Source organism: Schistocerca piceifrons, chromosome 2 (genome assembly GCF_021461385.2).
Source record: "Schistocerca piceifrons isolate TAMUIC-IGC-003096 chromosome 2, iqSchPice1.1, whole genome shotgun sequence".
In the NCBI taxonomy this organism is placed as follows: Eukaryota; Metazoa; Arthropoda; class Insecta; order Orthoptera; family Acrididae; genus Schistocerca; species Schistocerca piceifrons.
The window spans coordinates 544,031,670-544,042,222 of record NC_060139.1 but is presented as its reverse complement, the minus strand read 5'-3'; positions in this window follow the sequence as shown (position 1 = coordinate 544,042,222).

Sequence of the window (10,553 nt, the reverse complement as noted above, 5' to 3'; positions counted from 1 at the left end):
CTTTTGTCTATTTTAAAAAGTTAATCAGATGAGGGATTAAACCCGAAACTCGTCATGGCTGTTAATAAACAAATTCAGAGAAACCAGTGACTGTTTTAAGCAATCACAGTCTTTTTAAATTGTTTCTAATAATTATACTCATAATGGTTGCGCACCTCCACATTGACTCAGCATATAGAAAACTCAACATAACCTTCGATGACATTAAAAGCAAAGGCGTCAGCATTAGGAATGCAAGACGGATTGCACTGTTAAACGCAGAGGAGAGAATCGATCGGCTGAAAGAGTACACTGAAGGCGTGTACGAGGAGGAGGGACTATCTGATGTAATACTACAAGAAATAAGAGTAGATGTGGAAGACATAGATGATACATTATTAGGGTCAGAGTGTAACAGATCTTTGGAAGACTTGCCATCAAAAAAAGCGAAAGTCATAGATAACAGAGCTTCTTCAGAATTTATGAAATAATAGGGGAAAGCGGCATCCAGACGACTATCAGATTGGTGAATAGAATCTACGAGACTGGCCACATACTATCAGACTGTCGGATGAATGTCATCCGCACAGTCCTGAAGATAGTAAGGGTAGGTAAGTGCGAAAACTATCGCTCAATCAACTTAACGTCTCATGTATCCATGTCGCTGACAAGAATAACATACAGAAGAATGTAAAAGAAAATTGAGGATCTGTTAGATCAGGACCAGTTTGGCCTTCGGAAAGGTAAAGGAACCAAGAGGGCTGTTCTGGCATTGCTAATGCTAATCGAAGCAAGACTGAAGAAAAATCAAGACGCTTTCATAGGACTTATCGACCCGGAAAACCCGGTTAACAATGTAAAATGGTGGAAGATGTTAGAAATTGTGAGAAAAATAGGAGTAAACTATAGGAAAGGACAGCATAATACACAATGTGTGGAAGAACCCAGAGGGGACAGGGGTGAAGTTCTCAGAATAAAAAGGATGATAGACAGACCCTACTCTTCAATATATACGCCGAAAAAACAATGACGGAAATAAAAGAAAGGTTCAAGAGTGGGATTAAAAGTCAGGGTGAAAGGATATCAACGATAAGATTCGCTGACGATATTGCTATCCTCGGTGAAAATGAAGAATAATTACAGGACGTCTGAATAGAATGAGCAGTCTAATGATTACAGAATATGGACTGAGAATAAACCGAAGGAAGGCGAAAGTAATGAGCGGGTGCAGAAATGGGATAACCTATAAATGTATCAAAATTTAGTGACCACGAACTGGACCAAGTTAAGGAATTCCACAATGTTGGAAGCAAAGTAATGGATGACAGACGAAGCAAGGAGGACATAAAAAGCAGATTAGCACAGGCAAAGAGAGCATTCCTGGCCAAGAGAAGTCTACTAGCATCGAACATCGACCATAATTTGAGAACGTAAATCATGGACTGTGGGAAAACCAGAGAAGAAGAGAACGAAGTGTTTGAGATGTAGTGCTACAGAAGGATGTTGAAAATTAGGTGGACTGATAATGTGAGGAAAGAGGAGGCTCTCCGCTAAATCGGCGAAGAAAGGAGCATATAGAAAACACTGACAAGAAGAATGGACAGCACGATAGGCTGTGTGTTAACGTATCAGGGAAAAACTTCTGGAGGGAGTTGTAGCGAGCAAAAACTGTAGGAGCGACAGAGATTGCACTACACCCAACAAATAATTAAAGACGTTGGATGCAACTGCTGGAGTCTGCGCAGGATACGATGCCGGTGCGAGATTTCATTCGTTTGTTCAGAAGAGGAGGCCAACATTGGCCACTTTCGGCCGGTTGGCCACGCGCTGCCGCAGTCCCTCCCGTCGGAGGTTCGAGTCCTCCCTCGGGCATGGATGTGTGTGTTGTTCTTAGCATAAGTTAGTTTCAGTTAGTTTGAGTAGTGTGTAGGTCTAGGGGAAGATGACCCCAGCAGTTTGGTCCCTTAAAAATACAATTGGAATAAAGATCAACATAAATATCATTTCCGCCCTTTCTATTGTTCATGAGAACCATAATTGCATGTTGTACCACAATACAGCGAGACCTTCAGAAGTGGTGTTCCTGATTGCTGTACACACCGGTACCTCTAATACCCAGTAGCACGTCCTCTTGCATTGATTCGTTGCTCTGATTGCACTGATTGGTGCCTGTATTCGTCGTGGCATAACATCCACAAGTTCATCAAGGCACTGTTGGTCCAGATTGTCCCACTCCTCAACGGCGATTCGGCGTAGACCCCTCAGAGAGGTTGGTAGGCCACCTGGTTCATAAAAAGCCCTTTTCAATCTATTACAGGCATGTTCGATAGGGCTCATGTCTGGAGAACATGCTCGCGACTCTAGTAGAGCGATATCGTTACCCTGAAGGACACAAGATGTGCACGAAGGGGGCGCGAATTGTCGTCCATGAAGACGAATGCCTCGCCAATATGCAGCCGATGTGGTTGCTCTGTCGGATCGTGGATGGCATTCACGTATCGTACAGTCGTTATGGGGCCTTCCATGACCAAGCGGCAAACGTCGGCCCCACATAATGCCACCCCAAAACGGCAGGGAACCTCCACCTCGCTGCACTCGCTGGCTAGTATGTATAAGGCGTTCAGCCTGACCGGGTTGCCTCCAGACACGTCTCCGACGATTGTCTGGTTGAAGGCATATGTGATACTCGTCGGTGAAGAGACCGTGATGCCAATACTCGGCAGTCCATTCGGCATGCTGTTGGGCCCATCTGTACCGCGGTGCATGGTGTCGTGGTTGCAAAAATGGACTTCGCCATGGACGTCAGGAGTGAAGTTGCGCATCATGCAGCCTCTTGCGCAGAGTTTGATTCGTAACACGACGTCCTGTTGCTGCACGAAAAGCATTATTCAACATGGTGGCGTCGCTGTCAGGGTTCCTCCGAGCTATAATCCGTAGGTAGCGGTCATCCACTGCAGTAGTAGCCCTTGGGCCGCCTGAGCGAGGCATGTCATCGACAGTTCCTGTCTCTCTGTACCACTTCCATGCCCGAACAACATCACTTTGGTTCACTCCGAGATTCCTGGACACTTCCCTTGTTGAGAGCCCTTCCTGGCACAAAGTAACAATGCGGACATGATCGAACCATGGTATTGACCGTCTAGGCATGGTTGAACTACAGACAAGAGCTGTGTACCTCCTTCCTGGTGAAATGACTGGAACTGATCGGCTGTCGGACCCCCTCCGACTAATAGGCGCTGCTCATGCATGGTTGTTTACACCTTTGGGCGGGTTTAGTGACATCTCTGAACAGTCAACGTCTATCTTCAGGAGTTCTGGGAACCGGGGTGATGCAAAACTTTTTTTTTATGTGTGTAATTTGTCCGATTGCTTGATCCGTTGAGAAACGCAGCGTGAAGTTGGAACACTTTCTATCTTCTCAGTCAGCGTCCAGAGAGTGAGGCTGTGATTACCGTGTCTGTCGCGCATCATGGGTTTCGAACAACGTGTGAACATTTAATTCTGTTTCATATTACAAAAAATTTTCAAAGAAACTCATGAAATGTTGAAATCAGTGCATGACAATAACGCTGTATCTTTGAATACTGTTTACAGGTTATATGAAGATTTAAAAGCGAAAATGAGTCAGTAGAAGATGAGTAACGTTCGGGACGTGCATTAACCTCAAACACAGAAGAAAACGTGTGAAGTAACAAAAATTGTTCGTCCAAACAAGCGGAAAACTATTTGAGGGCTTACCAAAGAACTTAGCACTTCGTACGGGTCCGTGCTAAGGTTTTAACCGATAATTTGCAGATGAGACGAGTGAGTGGAAAATTAGTTCCCAGACTTGTGTGATGAACAGAAAGAAAATCGTGTGCCAGTTGAAAGATCGTCTTCATTCAGATCCGGACTTCATGTCCAAAATTGTAACTGGAGATGAAACTTATTTCTATGGGTAGGACACTGAGACGAAAATTCACAGTTCCCAATGGAAAACGACTAAATCTCCTCTCCCTAAAAAGGCATGTCACTCAAAATCGAATGTCAACATCACGCTCATTTTTTTTCGATACAAAAGAAGTTTTTTAGAAATGCTTGCAGTCATGGTTTCAGCACTGAGATAATTAAGATATTACTTTGAAGGAGGTTAAATCAGATGCCATGTAAACTTATTACTTTATTGCTAATAATATTATTCACCGTATTTTTGATCACATCCCGTATTTGTTTAAATTCTACCGTAAGAATAAGAAATGTTTAATTAAGTCCATCAACACCTTTTTATCGTCAGTAAGAGGTCATATAGTGGGAACACCTCACACGATCAATTATTAACTGTCTGTATCCATAAATCCGCATACTCATACCCCTCAATAGCAAAAAATGGAGATATCTCATCTCTAGGTTCGAACTTGATGTCAACAGTTTACTCGAGATAACCATCGTACTTCTGTGTATAGCAGAAGTGTAGTATGCTGTGATCCCATTTCTTGACATAAAACTTTAAAAAGCCACGTATTTAGAGGCCGCGTTGTGATGAATTGTGATGAAGTTGAGGCCTTTTATTACTTCGTCCTTTACAGGCAAGGACAGCAGGATCTACTCCCCGTATTTTACCCACGAATCCTTTCATTCGGCCTGCATTAGAAGCTCCGTCTCTACAAACACTAAGGCAATCATCTCACGTTAATTCGTTACGGACAAAATGTTCACTGGTCACGCGAAATACGTATTTCTTCACCGGTTGCTCGTTCGGACAGTTCTTTACAAAAAAGAAATTACTTGCAATTACATCCACATCAGCATACCTTATGTAGGAAAGATGTTGTATGGCTGAATGTGTCAGCAGAGAGATGAATTTTTTAAGGTTCAGTAGCAGCTTCTCAGTCAAGAATTATTTCACCAGTTCTTTGGCGCAGACATTAACGACATTTCTGCTGTTGTGTCTGGATTTTTGGCCTTTACGACAAGTCTGGCTACCTTGTAGCCAGCTTTCGTACTTTCTGCGAAAAACGTACCGAAATTCGATTGAGGAGAGAGACTACATTAGAACTTACTAAAATATCAGAGTTGATCAAACGCAGCCCCTTGTTAGAAGTCCGCCGATTTCTCAATACGATGCACACACCGATCTACTAGTGGCCTACTAAAGCTGAGAAAAAGACTAGCATCCTCCGGAAGAAAAGTTCATAGTAGTGCGCCCAACAGAGAAGCAAGGTGCTCTGCTGCAGAATATCTCGGAGCACCAACGTTACTAACAGCACGCTTAAGAGGAACCTTTTCCTTGTGAATCTTCGGAAGGCCATATAATCTGAGGGATTCAGCATAAAAAGAATTAACACTCTCGATAGTCTCTTGCAAATTTCTCCAGAATGTGTTGAAGAAGAGAAAAGTGTGTGCGAAGGTTACCGGACTTCCGAATATAAACAATGGCGCATGGACGCTGATGCGGCTTGATTGAAATGTGAAGTGTGAACAAATTTTTTTCTGGAAAAACATCACGAGTGACAAGACTTGATGTTATCAATACGAATCTACCACAAGTAGACAGCCGGCCGAAGTGGGCGCGCGGTTCTGGCGCTGCAGTCTGGAACCGCGAGACCGCTACGGTCGCAGGTTCGAATCCTGCCTCGGGCATGGATGTGTGTGATGTCCTTAGGTTAGTTAGGTTTAACTAGTTCTAAGTTCTAGGGGACTAATGACCTCAGCAGTTGAGTCCCATAGTGCTCAGAGCCATTTGAACCACAAGTAGACAAGTGCAGAAATTCTTATGAAGGGTGAAAACTTTAACGACATAACCGACGTTCAAACCAATATGATGCACGAGTTGGACAATATCTCAAAGAAATACTTTTCTGATAGTTTCACATCGATATGCATGCAAAGCATGCGTGCCTAATAGGTGAAAACGTGTGAATAGACATATTTTCATTCTATTATTTAATAGCAGTAGCAAAAAACAAGTAACGGACGTTAATGTCGAGAAAATATGAGCTGGAGAATATATAGGACGTAGATGAGGCCCACCCATCAACCGTGGACCTTGCCATCGGTGGGGTGGCTTGCATGCCTCAGCGATACAGATAGCCGTACCGTACGTGTAACCACAACAGGCCAGACAGCCTGAAGAACGACAGCAGCGTTTTCAGTAGTTGCAGGGGCAACAGTCTGAATGATTTACTGACCTGGCCCTGTAACCTCACCTAAAACGGCCTTGCTGTTGCGGTATTGTGAACGCCTGAAAGCAAACGGAAACTACAGCCGTAATTTTTCCCGAGGGCATACAGGTCCTACTTTGTGGTTAAATGATGATGGTGTCCACTTGGGTAAAGTATTCCGAAGGTAAAATAGTCGCCGATTCGGATCTCCTAGTGGGTACTACTCAAAAGGATGCCATCACCAGGCGAAACAAAACTCGCATTCTACGGATCGGAGCGTGGAGCGTTACATCCCTTAATGGGGCAGATATGTTAGATAAGTTAAGAAGGGAAATGGATAGGCTGAAGTTATATATAGAGTGAATTAGTGAAGTTCGGTGGCACGAGGAACAGGACTTCCGGTCAGGTGAATAAAGGGTTGTAAATACAAAGACACATGGGGTAATGCAGGAGTGAGTTGAATAATGAATAAGAAAATAGGAATGGAGGTAAGCCACTATGAACAGCATTATCGTAGTCAAGACAGACACGAAGCCGACTCCTGCCTCAGTAGTACAAGTTTATTTGCCAACTAGCTCCGTAGATGATGAAGAGATTGAAGAAATCTATGAAGAGATAAAAGAAATTATTCAGGTAGTTAGAGAAGACTAAAGTTCAGTTGTGATGGGTGTTGGAATTCGATAGTAGGAAATGGACGAGAAGGAAAAATAGTCGGTGAATATGGCCTGGGGGGAAAGGAATGAAAGAGGAAGTTGTCTGGTAGAATTTTGTACAGATCATAATTTAATCACCGCTAACACAAGACATTTCTAGGGGCAGCTGTGGACTCTGACCACAATTTATTGGTCTGCCTAAAACCACTCGGCCACAGCGGCCGCCGAAAGGTAGGAAATTAAGGAGCTGGGAAGTGGATAAGTTGAAAGAACCAGAGGTTGTTGAGAGTTTCAGAGGAACTATTAGGCAACAGCTGACTAGAACAGGATGGTAGGAGTACGGTAGGAGGCGAACGGATAGCTTTAAAAGGTGAACTAGTGAAGCCAGCAGATAATCAAATAGGTTAAAAGACATGGCCTAGCAAAAATCCTTGGATAACACAAAATATATTGATTTTAGAGAAAGATTTTGACAGTGTTGATTAGAAAACTTTCTTTGAAATTCTAGAGCTAGCAGTGATAAAATACAGGGGACGAAAAGCTATTTACAACTGGTACAGAAGCCAGACGGCAGTTATAAGAGACGAGGGGCATTAAAGGGAAGCAGCGGTTGAGAAGGCAGTGAAACAGGGTTGTAACCTGTCCCCAATGTTATTCAAACTGTTCGTTGAAAAAGCAGTACAGCAAACCCAAGAAAACATTGGAGTAGGAATGAAAGTTCATAAACAAGAAATAAAAACTTTAAGGTCTACTGATGGCATTGCAATTCTGTCAGAGACAGCAAAGGACTTGAAAGAGCAGTTGAACAGAATGGACAGTGTCCTGAAAGGACGACATAAGATGAACGTCACAAAAGCAATACACGGGTAACTCAGTGTAGTCGAACATCAGGTGATGCTCGGGTAAGCAGATTAGGAAACGAGACACTTAAAGTAGTAGATGAGTTTTCTTACCTGAGCAGCAAAATACACGATGATGGCCGAAATAGAGCGGATATAAAATGTAGAGTGACAATGGCAAGAAAAGGATTTTTGAAGAAAAGAAGTTTGTTAACATCGAATATAGACTTAAGTGTTAGGAAGTATTTTATGAAGGTACTTGTGTGGAGTGTATCCATGTGTGGAAGTGATACAAGGGCGATAAAGAGTTCAGACAAAAAGAGAATAGAAGCTTCCGAAATGTGGTGCTACAGAAGAAGATTGAGAAGTTACGGAACAGAATTGGGGGAAAAGAAATTTGTGGCACAACTTGACCAAAAGAAGGAATCGGTTGATAGGACACATTCTGAGACATCAAGGGACCACCTGTTTAGTATTGGAGGGAAGGGTGAGAAGGGGGGGAGGGCTAAAAATCGTAGGAGGGACCAAGAGATGAGTACAGTAAGTAGATTCAGAAGGATGGAAGTTGCAGTAGCTATTCGGAGATGAAGAGCCTCGCAAAAGAGAGAGCTACACCAAACCGGTCTTCGGACTGAAGACCACAACAAACAATATGCGATTCCTCATACACATTACTAGACAAGAAAAGAAACGTAGTTGTTAGATTAATCTGAGTGGAAAATAGTAAAATGGAGGAAAAAGGAAAGGGGCACGGCCGCAGAAAGAGCCTGAATTAGCTCTTCCGAAGAAAGAGGAAACCAAAAATTGTTCACTTCTCGTTGATTCTACTGACAAAGCTGGCCGAAAGATCCATATCTAATGATGTCACTGTAAATAGAAAGAAACGTGGACGTGTCTCCATGTAAGCTACCATTAATCGCGGGTTTTGAATGTAAGAGGAACTCGAAATGCTCCATTAAAGTCGCAGAAAAAGAAGCAACGTATGTCAGTCGTGTATTATGATCTGCGTAGTGCAGATATAGACTTCGGTTGCGCTTGTATCTTACGCTTATGGAGAAGATGTGTGCTGCACCAACGATAGAAGCTGCTTTTGGAGATCGCGTTTCGCGGTTTTTGTAGACTTTTTAAGTTGGACCTCGCCATCGGACGCACAGCGTTACACGTGCGACCTTAGCTGCATATCTATCAGCATCCCACTTTCAAGATGGCTGATAATGTTTGGTAGTTCTTGTAAAGGAGTCTTTAATCGGGCCACGTAATGAAGAGAGATGTGGACAGCTCACGCAACGCCACACGTGCGGCCTTCGTGAGTCGTTGAGACACTGCTTACGCAATGTCTGCCTCTGTCTCACTTCGCTTGAGCCCGGTCCACCTCTCGCCTTACGTCTCACGGGCGCCACCCGTCACTGATGACAGCCCTAAGGACACCATCATCTACATCTACATCTACATCCATACTCCGCAAGCCACCTGACGGTGTGTGGCGGAGGGTACCTTGAGTACCTCTATCGGTGCTCCCTTCTATTCCAGTCTCGTATTGTTCGTGGAAAGGAGGATTGTCGGTATGCCTCCGTGTGGGCTCTAATCTCTCTGATTTTATCCTCATGGTCTCTTCGCGAGATATACGTAGGAGGGAGCAATATACTGCTTGACTCATCGGTGAAGGTATGTTCTCGAAACTTCAACAAAAGCCCGTACCGAGATACTGAGCGTCTCTCCTGCAGAGTCTTCCACTGGAGTTTATCTATCATCTCCGTAACGCCCTAGGGATTACCAAACGATCCTGTAACGAAGCGCGCCGCTCTCCGCTGGATCCTCCCTATCTCCTCCATCAACCCCATCTGATACGGATCCCACACTGCTGAGCAGTATTCAAGCAGTGGGCGAACAAGCGTACTGTAACCTATTTCCTTTGTTTTCGCGTTGCATTTCCTTAGGGTTCTTCCAATGAATCCCAGTCTGGCATCTGCTTTACCAACGATCAACTTTACATGATCACTCCATTTTAAATCACTCCTAATGCGTACTCCCAGATAATTTATGGAATTAACTGCTTCCAATTGCTGACCTGCTATTTTGTAGCTAAATGATAAGGGATCTTTCTTTCTATGTATTCGCAGCACATTACACTTGTCTACATTGAGATTCAATTGCCATTCCCTGCACCATGCGTCAATTCGCTGCAGATCCTCCTGCATTTCAGTACAATTTTCCATTGTTATAACCTCTCGACATACCACAGCATCATCCGCAAAAAGCCTCAGTGAACTTCCGATGTCATCCACAAGGTCATTTATGTATATTGTGAATAGCAACGGTCCTACGACACTCCCCTGCGGCACACCTGAAATCACTCTTACTTCGGAAGACTTCTCTTCATTGAGAATGCCATGCTGCGTTCTGTTATCTAGGAACTCTTCAATCCAATCACACAATTGGTCTGATAGTCCATGTGCTCTTACTTTGTTCATTAAACGACTGTGGGGAACTGTATAGAACTCCTTGCGGAAGTCAAGCAACACGGCATCTACCTGGGAACCCGTGTCTATGGCCCTCTGAGTCTCGTGGACGAATAGCGCGAGCTGGGTTTCACCCTCGTAATCGTCTGTCATTCTGACCTGTTATCGACATCTTGCGCTCAGCGCAGGGGCTAAACTTGTTAGGTTAACTTGCACGTCAAGCACATCAGACTAAAAATGGTTCACCCTTTGGAGATATTCCGCTAATACATTGTAGCACCGCCACTAGCCCTGAAAATTGGCTCTTCTGGTATAACATATGCAGATGAATAAAAACGGGGAGATATGACAGAGCACTTGAAAAACAACACGAACATCTACTGTTCATGCTCGCTTGTGGATCTTGTAAATGATTCATCTGCCTCACTCATTTGCAGCTTTTATAGTTTATTCCTGAGTGATCGAATCTTTCACTCACTGCCA